Source organism: Carcharodon carcharias, chromosome 1, assembly GCF_017639515.1.
Source record: "Carcharodon carcharias isolate sCarCar2 chromosome 1, sCarCar2.pri, whole genome shotgun sequence".
NCBI classification, from domain to species: domain Eukaryota; kingdom Metazoa; phylum Chordata; class Chondrichthyes; order Lamniformes; family Lamnidae; genus Carcharodon; species Carcharodon carcharias.
The window spans coordinates 137,482,283-137,500,289 of NC_054467.1; the positions used below are offsets into that span (position 1 = coordinate 137,482,283).

At 42.0% G+C, this 18,007-nt stretch overlaps 1 protein-coding gene across 6 annotated transcripts in view; it reads left to right on the forward strand.

Moving 5' to 3' along the window:
- Nucleotides 1–18,007, forward strand: part of LOC121276574 (kelch-like protein 5) — a 187,960-nt gene that overhangs the window by 8,034 nt on the left and 161,919 nt on the right. The window contains exon 3 of one of the 6 annotated variants that reach the window (XM_041185173.1): nucleotides 14,178–14,290. The exons of the other annotated variants lie outside the window; for them this stretch is intronic. The gene's annotated coding sequence lies outside the window, so the exon portion shown is untranslated. The remainder of the gene's footprint in view (nucleotides 1–14,177; nucleotides 14,291–18,007) is intronic. 6 annotated transcript variants of the gene reach the window in all.

The window sequence follows — 18,007 nt, forward strand, 5'->3', positions numbered from 1 at the left end:
AATTTTAGTGGAAACTAACTATAACCTGACCACACAATTTGCACCCAAATTTCTGATGGTGCCCAAAGCAGAAACTTACCCCCAGTGTGTTTATGCCCTCTCCCACATATTTTTTCATCTCTCTTTCAACTCTCTATTTTAACCCCTACAACCAGGCTTGCCCCCGTCCCATAGTCCACAAGGGGATCACCTTTCTCAAAAGCCTCCTTTCCACGTCAGGCATTGAATCACCCCCCCCCCCCCCATGGCCACCCTCCACAAGATCTGTTCCCCCCCGCTCTGTCTACCCCAGCCTCTCCATCAAGACCCCCCACACCTCTCTCTCCCCACTCCCTGGGCCTCACCTCCCCACCCCATTGTGAGGCCACCTGCATTTACTCGGTCCTGGACTCAGGGGCTTTGAATCTGTGGACCTCTTGTAGTCATAGTTCTGGGATTGATTGCTGAGACTTTATAAAATTGGAGTGTTATATGCAAACATAGACTTTTAATTTTATAGATTTGTCCTACATCGCTGAAAAACATACTGAGACAATTTTTATGATGTTGATTGAAGTTACTAGTTGTGTTCTCTAACTTCTCTGGGTGCCATAAAAAATATATCGAATTGAAGTGTTGTATAGAAGATATTTAATGTAAAGAAGTATTTTGCTGTATCAAGGTTGTTTTACTTTTAATAAGTTTGTACCTAAGCCTCTCAATAAATCAGTGAGTGTAAACAATTAATACAAAATATTAGCCAGAGAAAGCATTTAATCAAACTAAAGCAGAGGCTAGTTTGACAATCACATATAGGTTCTTGGGAAAGAAAGTACAAATGATTGTTTTAGTGATTTTTACAAATAGAGTTCTCATTTTGAGTTTGAAAAGTAACTCAATAAAAGATAAGAGTATGAATTGCTAGCCTCTTAGGATTTAGGACTTAGGAGCAGGAGTAGGCTATTCTGTGTATGATGTTCATCTGACTTTACATGGGCTAAAAGTGACTGAAAATCTTAATTTACTGTTTGACTGACTTGATCAAATGCAGCTCGTTGGGAATCAGTTTTTGGTAGCCACATGTATGTTGTGATAAAGTAGAATAATTTATTCCGGAAAGACTTTTTTTACAGTTCAATGTTCTCAACATCCTATATGACTGAGATTAATATGGGACTATGCTAGAAATGACCAAGTCTGGTTGGGCTCTGTAGAATTTATAAATTAATTTGCTAGTGATACTTGTATTGCTAACAAGTTAGATGATTCATCCTAATGATGCTGCTACAAATGCAGTTGTATACCCTATCCTCCTTGGTGTTTGTGTTCACTGTAATGCTCCCAATACATTGAAATTAAAGTATAGAGCTATAACATTAATATCACCACTTACTCTTCTATCAGAGGTGGTGCAGCTGAAACATGGTTCATTTTAACCAGATAGCAACATTATTGTAAAGAAGATACATACAGATAAAATAACAGCACAAGCACACTGAAAAGCCATGCCATTTTCTCCAATTAATAGTGAGCAAAGCTACAGGAAGTTTACTAGTAACATATTTGAAGTCTTGCGAATGTACGCACTTCCTTTACCACCTTCCCTGCCATGCATATATCAGTCATGCTTTTCTTATCATGGCATTTCCAACATGTTTTGTCATGCTAGTGTATTCCCATTGAATATACTTCTGATTCAATCCACCTTGGGCCTGATTTTCATCAAGTAGAAGGGTTTTGAGAGACCGTTCTCCATTATGGAGGCCCCAGCCACCATGTTTTTGTTCTGGGGAGGCGGAACAGGGTGGAATCAGGCTTGCTGCCTCCTGAGGCAGACCTGAGGTGGTGTGATGGAGGCAGGTAGACTGTGAGGCCAGCAGGCTTGAATGCCCACCTATGTTTATCGCTGTAATTGTGACTGTTAGGCCCTCAAGCCCTCACCTCCTATGCCCTCTCCATGCCCTCTCTTATCTCCCATACTCCCTCCATGCTCTCTCATATCTGACAGGCCTCTTACAGGCCTCTCATATGCCCCATGCCCCTTCTATATCCCCAATGCATCCTTCATCCACTCTCGCAGTATCCGCTATATACAGAACCAGTAAGCCACTGGCAGTCTGGGATGTCTTTGAAATTTTTTTTTTTTTATTCATTGATGGTATGTAGCCATCACTGGCTAGGCCAGCATTTATTGTCCGTCCCTAATTGCCCTTGAGAAGGTGGTGGTGATTTGCCGCCTTGAACTGCTGTAGTCCCAGTGGTGTAGATACACCCACAGTGCTGTTAGGGAGAGAGTTCCAGGATTTTGACCCAGCAGCAGTGAAGGAACAGTGATATATTTCCAAGTCAGGATGGTGAGTGGCTCGGAGGGGAGCTTCCAGGTGGTGGTGTTCCCATGTATCTGCTGCCCTTCTCCTTCTAGATGGTTGCGGTTGTTGGTTTGGAAGGTGCTGCCAATGGAGCCATGGTGAGTTCCTGTAGTGCATCTTGCAGATGGTACACACTGCTGCTACTGTTCGTCAGTGGTGGAGGAAGTGAATGTTTGTGGATGGGGAGCCAATCAAGCGGGCTGCTTTGTCCTGGATGGCATCAAGCCCCTTGAGTGTCATTGGAGCTGCACTCATCCAGGCAAGTGGAGAATCACAGAATTTTTATGGTGTAGAAGGAGGCCATTTGGCCCATCGTGTGTACACTGGTTCTCCGAGCATTTTAACTTAGTACCAATCTCCTGCCTTTTCTCCATAACTCAGCACATTGGATGATTATCTAAATAGAAATAATGTCCTCTTGAACGCCGCAATTGAACCTACCTCCACCACACTTCCAGACAGTACATTCCAAACCCTAACTACTCGCTGTGTGAAAAAGCTTTTTCTCATTCATTCTCCTCAGAATATTCCATCACACTCCTGACTTGTGCCTTGTAGATGGTGGACAGGCTTTGGGGAGTCAGGAGGTGAGTTACTCATCACAGGATTCCTAGTCTCTGACCTGCTCTTGTAGCCACAGTATTTATATGATCCTGAAAGTAACACAATAGCGAAGAGGCTTTGAAAATCTCCTGTTTTAAAAAATAAAAACTGCTCTTCTTAAAACCTCTCAAAAGCTATCAATCACAGCCATTCATGGTATCAATGATGAAAAACTTTTTATCCACTTTACTCCTCTTAATCTTGTATAAATAAAAAAAACACATTGAAAAACCTCATCAAGGAAATAGCAGATTATTACAAGGTAATACATGTGTCAATCAAAACAAAGCTACCATTCCCCTGAAAGCTGTGTCAACTTTGCCTGCCGAGAACTAAGCGCATTAGCTATTCTTGGAGCTCAGTCAAATATTCATAATGAGGACATCTGGCAACTGTATCAACAAAAGCAGGTTGAGCAGTTGGCCAGACATCTGTTTTCCAGATGGCCTCGTTATGAATGCTTGACTGAGCTCCAAGGATGGAAAATGCACTTAGCTCTTGGCAGGCAAATGTTTACAAAGCTGTAGAGGGAAGTGCAAGCCTTGTTTGATGTATGTATGTATTAGCTTTAATAACCTGATCTTTCTTTGAAGAGTTTTTTTTTCAATGATTATGAGTTGTGAAGTGGATAATAGTTTTTTGTCACTGATACTATGACTGGCTGTGATTGATTGACAGCCTTATAAAAAGGTAAGCAGAGCAATGCATTTCAAAGGGAATGTTAAATGGCTTTGTTTTCACCCCCAACTTAAGTCCTGGATTCCCTTGCAGTTCACAACTCCTCTGAGAAGCTGTGAATCACGTCTACAAACAGAACAGGCCTGGACCCATCAAAATTGTAGAGGGTTTGAAATAGCCACGTGCACAATGGAGCAGAGAAGGGCGTATAAGCTGGCTACCCGCATCCTTATCTTGCACTGGCAAAACTTGCTGGGAATGGGTGCAGGAATCCTGGAATTGGATCTCATCCACCATTTTTGAAGGCCTCTTGATTCAGCCCAACTCCACGAATATCCAGGCCTTACTCTCCAATTTAGCTGGTGTTACAGATACCAACCTCAGGCTTTTATATATTTGGGATTTAAAAATCTATCTTAATTAAAATTAGTTATACATTTCTACTTTAATGGTCCAAGTACTGCTGGTGCCCTTTTGCTTACTCTCACTCCATCCCACTTATTCCTACTACCACCTGTTCACCCAGCCTCTTTCCGTAGCCTTTCTCCACTATTATTATTTCCCCTCTCCAGTCCTCTGCACTCTTTGCCAGTTTCCCATCACTAAAATGGGAAATGGTTCTCGTTTTTTAAGGCTATTTGTTGACTATATACAAGAAACATTTCAAAGGTCAGAGGACCAACAGTCAGTGCTGGAAAACAAACTTTGTAAACTTGAGGTCATCCAAAACTGCAGCCCGTGCCCTTACTTGCACCAAATTCCATACCCATCACACTTGTACCCACTGACCTACACTGGCACCCAGTTTAATATTATCTCCGTATTAATATTCTGATCCATGCTTTCAAATCCCTCCATGGCCTCATCTCTCCCTCTCTCTCTCTAATCTTCTCCAGCCTCACAATCCTCCCAAGAAATGTGCACTCCTCTAATGCTGCCCTCTTGAGCATCCCTGATTTTAATTGCTCTACCATTGGTGGCCATGCCTTAAGATGCCTAGACCCAAGCTCTGGAATTCCCTCCCTACATGTCTGCACCTTGCTTTCCTCCTTTAAGATGCTTCTTAAAGTCTCCTCTTTGACCATGGTTTAGGCCATCTTCCCGAATATCATCTTATATGGCTTGGTGCTAAATTTTGCTTTATAACATTCCTGTGAAGTGCCTTGGGATGTTTTACATTAAAGGCACTATATAAATAGCAGTTGTTGTCATCTAAAAGGGCAAATGAAAGGCAGAGGGGAGGGAATGGGACAAATAAGGCAAGAAGAATATAAGAAGCAAGGTGTTCAAAGGGGTGGGGGTGGAATTGGAAGGACTGGGAAGATATAAGGCTGATAGTTTCCAACGTAATCCCTCTCCATACCTTCCCAAAGCCACCTCCTTCCTCGTTCTCTTGTACTTACCTGTTCCTGTCTCCCCTTTGGCAACAGCAGGAGTGAGAGGTCAATGTCCATCTGTTGAAATCACATCTCACTACCAGCCACCCAGCACTTTGTTAGTGTTTCAGGTGAAGAAATGAAATCTGGAGTTTGCCAGCAGTGTTTGGGAGCATGAGGCTGCATGTCATGAAGCTATAGTACAATAGGCTCTGTTAGCACTGTCGGACCTCTGGATCCCTCTTATCCCATACAGCTGGATCCCCATCCCCTCTATTGATAGACCTGTGGTCCTCTCCAGTACCAGTAGAACATGGATGCCTTCCCTAATTTGGCACTTCCAAATCCCAGGGCTTTCTTCCCAATGCTGCAGAATCCTCTTCATCTTTACAGCAGCCCAGGTACTACTCCTATAGCTGACTAACCCAAGGCTGCACTCCAAATGCAGTCATAATCCACAATCCTATCCCAGTGTTGCCAAGCCTAGAAATGTATCAGTAAACCAAACCTCCACATCCCAGCCCCTGCTTCTGCTGGAGCCCAGATCTCTGCTCCTTGCAGTGCTGACAAACCCTAAACTGCAGGCCCAACTCACTTCTTTCTAAACTCCAAATGAAGAGAACTAACAGTGCTTCACCTCCATTGCCCTCACTCCCACACAATTTTTTTTCAACTCATCTTTTCCTTTTTTTTAAACTCTTACACAGGATGTAGGCATTGCTGGCTAGGTCAGCATTTATGCCCATCCCTAATTGTCCTTGAAGGTAGTGGTGAGCTGCCTCCTTGAACCACTGCAGTCCATGTCGTGTAGGTACACCCACAGTGCTGTTAAGGAGGGAGTTCCAGGATTTTGACCCAGCAACAGTGAAGGAATGGTGATATATTTCCAGGTCAGGAGTGAGTGGTTTGAAGGGGAATCTGCAGGTGGTGGCGTTCTCATGTGTCTTCTACCCTTTTCCTTTTAGATGATAGAGTTCACAGATTTGGAAGGTGCTGTTGAACAGGCATTGGTGATTTGCTCTTGTGGATGGTGCACACTAATTCAATGTGCGTCGGTGATGGAGGGAGTGAATGTTTAAGGTGGTGGATGTGGTGCCAATCAAGCAGGCTGCATTGTCCTGGATAGTGTCAAGCTCCTTTAATGTTATTGGACCTGCACTCATCCAGGCAAGTGGAGAGTATATTACCATACTCCTAACTTGCACCTTGTAGATGGTGGACAGGTTTTGGAGAGTCCGGAGCTGAGTTACTTACCACAGAATTTCCAGCCGCTGACCTGCTCTTGTAGCCAGTGCTTATATAGCTGGTCCAATTCAGTTTCTGGTCACTGGTAGCCCCTAGGATTTTGATAGTCGTAATAACTCTAACTGCACACCCCCTCCTCTACCCCTCACCCCCCGAGGACCTGAGCTGCTGGGGCTCATTGTGGCGAGAGGTTAGGGGGCGGGCTGTTGCCTTTTGTCACATCTGTTGCCTTCGTGCTGAGCACTCATGCTTTTCTCTCATTGCCAGCCCGCCATTGAGAAAATCTTAATCACCTACATTTTGGTCAGTAGTATCCTGCACCAACTTCCAGGCTCTTCTCCAAGTACTGCCATACCCAGAAAACCCCCAGCACTCCCATCTCCTGACACTTCAACTTCTACCAGACATTGTTTCTCTTTAATGTATCCCAATGATAAAGACCACCCCCACCCATAGCATGCCATCATGCAACCCCCCTGCTCCACTCCTGTTACTCGTCAAACTCAGCATCACATTCCCAAAACTAGTAATTCACATGGCCCACCTTATAGTCGTTCAACCTCGCAAATAAGTAAGATATTCACTGATAAATGATATATAACCCAGGATTATCCATCACGGAAATTGTCTGCTTCTGCCAAAAATCACCAACTGCCTTAAGGAAGAACCAATTGGACAGTCTGGACAAGAGTTTCCACTAGGGTACAATTCACCTGAAATCGCCAAGCCAGCAACAAATAATCAAGGAATTTATGGGAACAATTTATCTCCAGTGCATATTGAGGTTCCGTGATCTTTTACACAGATTTAAAAAGATAATCATCGGGCTGGATGTTGACCCCACCCACAAAACTGGTCACACCCCCAGATTGAATTAATCACCACGGTGAGGTTATGCACATTTGGAACTCTTCAGAGGTTTTGAGAATTCGCATTTTTAGGTGCAAGGGCACTAATAGGCACATTTTAAATAGCATTTAGATATTAAAACAAATTTACCAAGAAACTGATGATGACCATAAGACATAGGAGCAGAAATTAGGCCACTCGGCCCATCGAGTCTGCTCCGCCATTCAATCATGGCTGATAAGTTTCTCAACCCCATTCTCCTGCCTTCTCCCTGTAACTTTTGATCCCCTTACCAATCAAGAACCTATCTATCTCGGTCTTAAATACACTCAGTGACCTGGCCTCCACAGCCTTCTGTGGCAACAAATTCCATAGATTCACCACTCTCTGGCTAAAGAAGTTTCTCCTCATCTCTGTTCTAAAAGGTCTTCCCTTTACTCTGAGGCTGTGCCCTCGGGTCCTAGTCTCTCCTACTAATGGAAACATCTTCCCCACGTCCTCTCTACCCAGGCCTTTCAGTATTCTGTAAGTTTCAATCAGATCCCCCCTCATCCTTCTAAACTCCGAGTATAGACCCAGAGTCCTCAAACGTTCCTCATATGTTAAGCCTTTCATTCCTGGGATCATTCTCGTGAACCTCCTCTGGACCCTCTCCAGGGCCAGCATATCATTCCTGAGATACGGGGCCCAAAATTGCTCACAATGTTCTAAATGTGGTCTGACCAGAGCCTTATAAAGCTTCAGCAGCACATCCCTGCTTTTATATTCCAGTCCTCTCGAAATAAATGCCAACATTGCATTTGCCTTCCTAACCACCAACTCAACCTGCAAGTTAATCTTAAAAGAATCCTGGACTAGGACTCTCAAGTCCCTTTGCACTCCAGATTTCTGAATTCTCTCCCCAGTATGCAAGTGTAACTAATAAATGGCTCGTTATGGTTAATTAAAGTGATTTTCAGTTATTTAAAATCAGGTTGCTTATAGGTGGTGGATTAGACATACCTATTAAAGATGCTTGTTTTTTAGTGTTAATGAGAACTTGAGTAGCAGAGGATGGTTTCTTCAGATTTTTATTTTTATGTTGAACCTGTTTTTAGCCACATTCATAAAACTGCACTAGGATCTTAAACATATCAAGGAATATTATTTTAATGAAAAAAATTATTACACTGCCCGATTGCACTGTTTCATGGCAGATTTTAAACTTGTGATTATGTAAATGAGTTTTTGTGTAGAAACTTGAACCATAAAATCAATTTGGAAAACTAGTCCAATTTTAACCTAGATTGCTGATTGCACCCAAAGTTGAAACTCTAGGCCAGGCAACTTTTACATGGAAATAAATTCCTATAATGACTTTCATCCTTAGGAGGAGATGGTGGTGTAGTGGTAATGTCACCGGACTAGTAATCCAGAGGTCCAATTTAATGTTCTGTGGTACATGGGTTCAAATCCCACCATGGTAGCTGGTGGAATTTAAATTCAATTGACAAAATCTGGAATTGAAAGCTAGTCTCTGTAATGGTAACCATAAAACTATTATTGAATCTCCTAAAAACCCATCTGGCTGATGCCCTTTAGGGGAGGAAACATGCAGTCCTTATCCAGTCTGGCCTGTATGTGACTTCAGATCTGCTGCAAGGTGGTTAACTCTTAACTGCCCTCTGAAATGGTCCAGCAAGCCATTCAGTTCAAGAGCAATTAGGGATGGGCAACAGATGCTGGCCAGGGACTCCCACATCTCATGAAAGAATTAAAACAAAATAATCTCCTTTAACTTCCACAGAATATTCAAACACCTGAAAACATGCATATGCTTCAATCATATCTTCTAACCCTTCCAGTACCACTTAGGGTCCATTTCTACTTTATGCAATATTGTGGAATATTTTCTACATGAAATTCACTATATAAATGCAAACCTTTTCTCCTGTTGCCATTCTGACATCCACATCAGGATCATGCTCGCTTGTCCCAGTTCAGTTTAGGGAATAATTCCTGTTTCACATGCTGTGTCAATTCCTCCATCCTGACCTGGATGGTCTTTGTTTAAAGCCTTGCTATTGAAGGGGCAGAGGTTTCTCGGCGAGGGCTAATTTAATTCAGTTGTGGATGCTTTCCTTTAGCCTCAAGATAGCCCTTGACTAATGAAACCTATGCCTTTAAATAGAGGAAATGTGCACTTTTGCCCACAGTTTTATTCTGATCCTCCTTGTGTGGCCCCACACAGGCATTTCATCACTGGGATGGAGGGGCAATTAAAAGCCAAATAATTAAAAGCCATTTCCTACTGAATGATACCATAATGACATTGGAATTGTCTAGGAGTTGGATCACCTGCTTGCCCTGTGGGTGGAGAACCATACATGGGATGGTATGAGAAATGAACAAAATACATTTTTAAAAAAACACCCATATGTTTTAAAGCATCATTCAGGCTTAGACTCTTTAAAATATTTTTGGAACTGCTTTCACTGTATATTCATACCATTCTGTGTAAATAGAACTAAAGTATTTTACAGAGAGAGGGTTTGTTGATGGGTTATAAGTATAACCTCTAAATTCAGTTATCCTGTGATTTTTATGAGGCGTGTTTTCTTAATTTATGTACATATCCTTTAAATGTTGTTGCACTATCATGACATAATGCTTTGACAAGAAAAAAATTAAAGTACGAAAATGCTTATTAAAGACTTAACTAAACACTGCAGCAAATTCATAATCTTTTGTTTTCTTAATTTTATTGTAGATCTAAAATATAATTTTTAATAAACCAAGGTTACTTCATTAAAGAGTCATTGTATAGTACGATTAAATGCTGTTCTGCTTGGTTATTGTAAAATTTAAATTTGTATGGCTCGATAGCCATTTACTGTTTACAAAGTTATATTTAAAATATTTATAAGTTTCATATGTGACCCGGGAATATTGATTGAGAGTACTGTAGTTTTTCGTAATGGTTATCCATTAGCTGTTATTGCAGAAGACATTTTGACCTTTTAGCAAACCATCTGTAAATTCGATTGTTTACTTTAAATAAAATCCAGGCTCTTTCCCCTGCTCTTTTTTGAACTTGAGTAAATTCAATGTGTTTCTCTGGCTGCTGCAGGAAGGATTTGAACAGAAATGGTCCACACTTGTTTGATCGGACTTGCTTTCCTGTTCCACCTCTACACTTCTTTATAAAATAATAACACACATTTCTTTTGCACCACTTTCTATTCTGAGAAATTTGAGGCATTTGGGTTGGAATGTTGGGAACGAAGCTAAGCTCTGGGAGAATTGCTCAAATCCTGGACCTCCATAACAGTACTGTGAGTGTACCTAAGCCACAGGGACTGCAGCAGTTCAAGAAGGCAGCTCACCACCACCTTCTCAAGGCAGCTAGGGATGGGCAATAAATGCTGGCCTAGTCAGTGATGCCCACATCCGTAAATGAATTAAAAAAAAGCAGGGCTGAATCAGTCTTGTCTTTTTTTTATTCCTTCACGGGATGTGGACTTCGCTGGTTGGGCCAGCATTTATTGCCCATCCCTAATTGCCCTTGAGAAGGTGGCGGTGAGCTGCCTTCTTCAACTGCTGCAGTCCATGTGGTGTAGGTACACCCATAGTGCTGTTAGGAAGGGAGTTCCAGGATTTTGACCACCGACATTGAAGGAACGGCGATATATTTCCAAGTCAGGATGGAGGCGAACTTCCAGGTGGTGGTGTTCCCATCTATCTGCTGTCATTGTCCTTCTAGATGATAGTGGTCGTGGGTTTGGAAGCTGCTGTCGAAGAAGCCTTGGTGAATCCCTGCAATGCATCTTGTAGATGATACACACTGCTGCTACCGTGCATCGGCAGTGGAAGGAGTGAATGTTTGTGGATGTGGTGCCAATCAAGCAGGCTGCTTTGTCCTGGACAGTGTCAAGCTTCTTGAGTGTTGTGGGAGCTGCACTCATTCAGGCAAGGAGGGAGTATTCCATCACACTCCTGCCTTGTGCTTTTTTAGATGGTGGACAGGCTTTGGGGGGTCAGGAGGTGGGTTACTCATCACACGATCCCTAGCCTCTGACCTGCTCTTGTAGCCACAGTATTTATATGGCTAGTCCAGTTCAGTTTCTGGTCAATGGTAACCCCCCCCCCAGGGTGTAGTTAGTGGGGGAGTCAGCGATGGTAATGCCATTGAACATCAAGGGACAATGGTTGGATTCTCTCTTTTTGGAGATGGCCATTGACTGATCCTTGTGTGGCATAAATGTTACTTGCCACTTTCAGCCCAAGCCTGGATATTGCACAGGTCTTGCTGCATCTGGGAATGGACTGCTTCAGTATCTGCGGAGTCGTGAATGGTGCTGAACATTGTGCAACCGTCAGCAAATATCCCCACTTCTGACCTTATGATGGAAGGAAGGTCATTGATGAAGCAGCTGAAGATGGTTAGGCTGAGGACACTACCCTGAGGAAATCCTGTGGTGATGCCCTGGAGCAGAGGTGACTGACCTTCAACAACCACAACCATCTTCCTTTGTGCTAGGTATAACTCTAACCAGCGGAGAGTTTTCCCCCTGATTCCCATTGACTCCAGTTTTGCTTGGGCTCCTTGATGCCACAATCAGTCAAATGCGGCCTTGATGTCGAGGGCAGTCACTCTCACCTCACCTCGGGAGTTCAGCTCTTTTATCCAGGTTTGAGTCAAGTAATGATCAATCTGTAATGAGGTCAGGAGCTGAGTGGCCCTGGCAGAACCCAAACCCGGTGTCAGTGACAGGTTATTGTTCAGCAAGTGCTGCTTGATAGCACTGTCGATGACCTCTTCCATTACTTTACTGATGATGGAGAGTAGACTGATGAGGCGGTAATTGGCTGGGTTGGATTTCTCCTGTTTTTTGTATACAGGACATAGCTGGATAGAAGCCAGTGTTGTAGCTGTAGTGGAAAAGCTTGGCTAGGGGCATGGCAAGTTCTGGAGCGCAAGTCTTTAGTACTATTGCCAGACTATTGTCAGGGCCCACAGCCTTTGCAGTATCCAGTGCCTTCAGCCATTTCTTGATATCACATGGAGTGAAATGAATTAGCTGGAGACTGACGTCTGTGATGCTGGGGATCATCCATTCGGCACTTCTAGCTGAAGATCATAGCAAATGCTTCAGCCTAATCTTTTGTACTGATGTTCTGGGTTCCTCCATCATTGAGAATGGGGATATTTGTGGAGCCGCCTCCTCCAGTGAGTTGTTTAATTGTCCACCACTATTCACGACTGGATGTGGCAGGACTGCAGAGCTTAGATCTGATCCGTTGATTGTGGGATTGCTTAGCCCTGTCTATCACTCGCTGTTTGGCGTGCCAGTAGTCCTGTGTTATAGCTTCATCAGGTTGACAACTCATCTTTAGGATGCCTGGTGCTGTTCCTGGCATGCCCTCCTGTACTTACCTTTGAGCCAGGGTTGATGCTCTGGCTTGATGGTAATGGTAGAGTGGGGGATATGTCAGGCCATGAGGTTACAGATTGTGTTCGAGTACAATTCTGCTGCTCCTACTGGCCCACAGCGCCTCATGGATGCCCTGTCTTGAGTTGGTAGATCTGTTCGGAATCTATCCCATTTAGCATGGTGGTAGTCTTACACAACAGGATGGAGGGTATCCTCAATGCAAAGGTGGGTCTTCGTCTCCACTGACTGTGATGTGGTCACTCCTACTGATACTGTCATGGACAGATACATCTGCGGCATGCAGGTTGGTGAGGATGAGGTCAAGTATGTTTTCCCCTCTGGTTGGTTCCCACACCACCTGCTGCTGATCCAGTATAGCAGCTATGTCATTTAGGACTCGGACAGTAGTGGTGCTACCGAGCCACTCTTGGTGATGGACATTGAAGTCCCCCACCCAGAGTACATCCTGCATCCTTGCCACCATCAGTGCTTCCTCCAAGTGGTGTTCAACATGGAGCAGCACTGATTCATCAGCTGAGGGAGGGCAGTACGTGGTAATCAGCAAGAAGTTTCCTCGCCTGTGTTTGACCTGATGCCATGAGACTTCCTGGGGTCCAGAATCAATGTTGAGGACTCCCAGGGCAACTCCCTCCCGACTGTATACCACTTTGCCACTACCTCTGCTGGGCCTGTCCTCATGTGTAGGCCAGACTAGGTAAGGACGACAGCTTCCTTCCCTGAAGGACATTAGTGAACCAGATGGGTTTTTACAACAATTGACAATGGTTTTATGGTCATCATTTAAACTTTTAATTCCAGATTTTTATTGAATTCAAATTCCACCATTTGCCAATTCGAACCCAGCTCCCCAGAGCGTTACCCTGGATTACTGGTCCAGCCATTGTCTCCCCATATGTAGCAATTGTCATCCAATCCAGAACTTACTTTTAATCAAAGACATTCTTATTTATTTTTTAATTTAAATTCAAGTCCAATGTATGAAAATTCTAAAGACAGTCCTTCAGTGGAAATGAAATATTGATGGTTTAAATTTCCTCTGGTTGTCTACTGATTATCACATTTGAGTAAAATTCCTTTGGGTGCTATTTTAACGCAGTCCTTAACTCATTTAAGATAACCAGTTGTTAAACATTGTTACTAGCAGAAATTAAACCTGTAGAGGTAGCTTAAAAGGTATCTTCCTACTGCTGGCTTTGTAAACTAGTTTCTAGCCTTTTTCTCATCCTTTGGGTTTCCTCTGTAACTTATTTAAAAAAACATTTCTAAATAATGAAATTTAATGTTTATATTCACACTGCATCAAGGTTACCTCCCTTACTGCAATTGATCATAAACTAGCTCGGTGGACTTAATTTTTCTTTCATCTAGTTTCTCGATTTCTTACCTGAATTTCCAATTGGATGAACATTGAATATTGTTCTGTAATGTGCATTTTCTCTTTATAATAAGATTACTTATGCTTTTCACATGGCCTCAAACCTGTAGTTTAAAATCACTTGGCATTTATGCTGAAAAATTAGCATTCACAATCCATTGGCTTTAGCCTCAGAGGCACAAAAGTGATTTTTCCAGAAGGCACTACTAATCTTTAATGCATTTTTATTGTTTTATAACTTCAAACACAAGTGATTTTTTTATAATAGGAGAAAAATCTGTTCCAGCTGTAGCGCCTACCATAAAGAGCATTTCTATAACCATTTTGAGAAGCATAGCTCCCATGGAATCCAGTTTTCAACAATCTTTTTAATCATTATGAGTAAGTAAATATTTCTGATTTTTGCTGTATGTCAATGTGTTGGAGCCATCTATGGCTATGTTTTGAAAATTCTAGCACCGATTTTGTGTCTCAGTGGAAATCGGGCATGAGGTTGGTGGGGCAGATATTGTGCTTGTTTGTTCTGCTGCTGATCCTGGCAAATCTTTCATGGTCAGACTAAATTGAGTAATTTCAACAGAATTCCTATGTGTATTGGCAAGCCTGTCAGACAGGGAAGGAAATGACTTTAGAAGACATCAGGACCTACATCAACGAAGGATGGTTGGCTTCCTTCGGGGCAGCTGAAGACATTTTATTTTTGAATTTCCTGAACAAAGGGATTTAAATTTTAATCCCCTACCCAGCACTGCAGAATCTGTAGCACTGTATTGCCAGGAATGATGTTGCACTGATGTTTCTAGTACCAGTGTTGCTATAGTTTTAATGACAGGAAATGCATTACATAATTTTTCCCATGATTAACATGTTAACCCCTTCCCCTGCCTCCCCTTTGTCTTGCAGTATCATTTTTCTTTTGGGGTTTGGAGCAGTTGCAAATCTAAAGTCTGATGACTAATGAGAACCCATACACTTTTTAAATTTTGTATGTATGCATATACATATAAACATGTGTATTTAGGTATAATTTTTTCAACCTTCGCACAATAACATGAATTGTCATCATCCCTTGAGTTGTTTGTATGTGTCCTAAGAAAGGAATGCACTTAATAACCTCAATGGTTTCCTGATTTTGGGCTTTCTTGTGTTGCCTATGAGGTGAACCACCAGTATCAGTTACCAATGTGTTCTCATATAATAGTGTGACAATAAATACTTAAACATTCAAATGCTAAACCTTGATAATTTTCATTGGACCCCATTCATTCAAAAACATTCTTAATTTGTGGACTTTGTGCATACGTTATTTATAAATTATAACAATTTATAAATTATCAGTTATTTCACCTAAGAAGACATACTGCCAAATTAATTTGAGAAATCAACAAAAATACATTGATTTCATGACAAGTATAATAAATTATGCATGTTGTCAATTAATGATTTCCTATGTCGTCTTGTAATTTTGCATGAGTAAAGGCCACAGTTGGTGTTTGGGGCTCCAACCACAGAAGGATGTTTAGGAAATAGAGAGGATATGGCTGAGTATAAGGCAATACAAATACCACATATGGCTTAATAATTTGGTTTGATTTCTTTAGAACAGAGGCGATTACAGATGATTTGATAGATGTTTTAAAATTATGAAGGAATGGAAAAAGATAGATTGAAACAAATATATTCCATTGGTTGAGGGATCTGGAACAAAGGGACATGAATATAAAATTGAATGAAGATATGAATATAGTATCAGCAGGAAAAACATTTTTTACACAAAGGATTGCGAGGCTGTGATGTGCACTTCCAGAGTTGGTGATTGGAAGCAGAGACCATGTCAACCTTTAAGTATAGGTCAGATAGACAGTTCAAGAAAAGGAGAATAAAGGGATTTGAGAACAGTCAGACAGCTAGGATTAGAGCTACTGCTTGTGTAGAAGATAAACAGATTGATGGGGTGGAATGGCTTGTTTCTGTGTCATAACTTCCATGCAATTCTGTTTAACAAGACTCCAAGGTTATTGCATCCAACGTTACTTAAAAAAAAAATGGACATTGAGGAATATGTTTTTTTTTAAACATTTCAATCTGAAACATAATGTTGAATATAATTGTAGCACTAATTTTAATTTACCCTTTTGGCTCATATTTTGTGTCCATTTATTGTGTACGATTTGCTCTGCGAATTTGTGTGGGACAAGGCTAATTAAAGTATCAACTGAGGGAAAGTATTCCTGCTAATAGAAAGTTTTCAAAGGATTTGATTTGGTTTTCCCCTTATGAAAAATAGATGCTAACTATAGTTAAAGACTTTCTTGTGCCTTCTGACCACTTTTCCTTTATGAAAGGGTGAATTGATTCAAAATAGAACTAGGTATGCAGTCTCCAGCTGCGTATATTCTGAGTGCAATAGCAATTTAAAGACCACTATAGTGAATTGCTAACTTTATGGTTGTATAAGCACTCTACTACATTTAAGTATTGTCTTCTTGGCTTTCTGACACTCCTGATTTTCAGTAGATCTAGAAAATAATGCAGAGGCAGAAAGCTATATTGGCTTTGCTGTGTGCCCACCTTCTTTGTTTTCTGGGCATGGATCCTGTCAGAGAATGTGTGTGGGCCTTTTGTTCGTGAATGCATTTCATGGAGAAGAGTGAAACACAGCCTCTGCTATGCACTGCTCAGCATTCAAGGATCATCAGAGAAAGCCTCGCGGCTTCAAAATATCAGGAGCTTATACGAGCATGCTCAAAGTAGTGTATGAATCCCATCAGCAAACACTTTGAGAAGGTAATTTTTTTCAGAGAGCTTGGCAGCTGCCCCTTGCTCCTGCTGCCACAAGTTTCCACTGTGCCAAAGATGCCTCCATGTAGAAAACCTGAGCCTATTTCTTGTTATAGTTACTGAAACATCCTTTATAATAGAAAATTTAAGGTGACGCCCTGAAACCATAAATCTGTGGTATTTTCTTTGTCTAATTTATAGTTTATGTTCTTCTTGAAGTAACCTTGTGACACACTCTACCACCAGAGGTTTAATTTCAGATCCATTTGGTTTTTGGTGCATAGATTATTGGAAATATAAGATGTCCTATATTTGACTCAATGGTGATCTCAGAGAAACATCTGAAAGAAGATCTATAAACAAGGTTTCTTGGCTACATATCTTATGTCAAAGATGACTACAACAAGCTTCTCAGAGTGTAGAATCATTGAACTTAAAGACACAAAGATGCCTTCCAACATGCCGTGTCTTTGCCAGTTCTCTGAAAAAAGTATGCACTCATTCCCAACTCTCTGCTTTATCTCCTGTTTGTTTCAAACATTTTCTTTTCAAATATTTATCCAATTCCTAGTTAAAAATTATGGGCAGAATTTAATGGCCATGACAGAAGGCCGGTCTACCCACTGAAAAACTGATGGCAACCTCACCGTGGCCATTTTTGGGAGGCCAAATGGGATTAAGTCTTGATTGGGCAATTGGGCAACCTTCCCGCTGTCAGGCTGCTTGGTTCCTGTGTTGGGAAATTCTCCCTTTAAGTCCTAGAGCGGGGCAGAAATCTTGCCCTCAAGAGCTGCTGGCCAATTGGAGCCGGCAACTCCCCAGTACTCTTCATTGCCAGCACTGCAGTGTGGCCCAGGCAGAGGATCAGCGATGGAGCCTCAGGGATAAGTGGGGCTGTTACGCTGGGACCTGACAGGAAGGCCCTAGGGAGGGGGAAGAGGGGTTTAGTATTTAGGGCAGGCAAAGTTTTTAAAAAATTTATTAATTTATGGGATGTGGGTGCCGCTGTCTAGACCAGCATTTATTGCCCATCCCTAATTGCCCTTGTTCAGAGGGCATTTAGGTGTCAGCCACATTGCTGTGGGTATGGAGTCACAGGTAGGCCAGGCAAGATAAGGACAGCAGATTTCCTTCTCTAAAGGACATTAGTGAACCAAGTGGGTTTTTATCACAATCAACAATGGTTTCATGGTCATCATTAGATTTTTAATTCCAGATTTTTATTGAATTCAAATTCCACCATCTGCCATGGCGGGATTCAAACCCAGGTTCCCAGAGCATTACCCTGGATCTCTGAAATACCAGTCCAATGACACT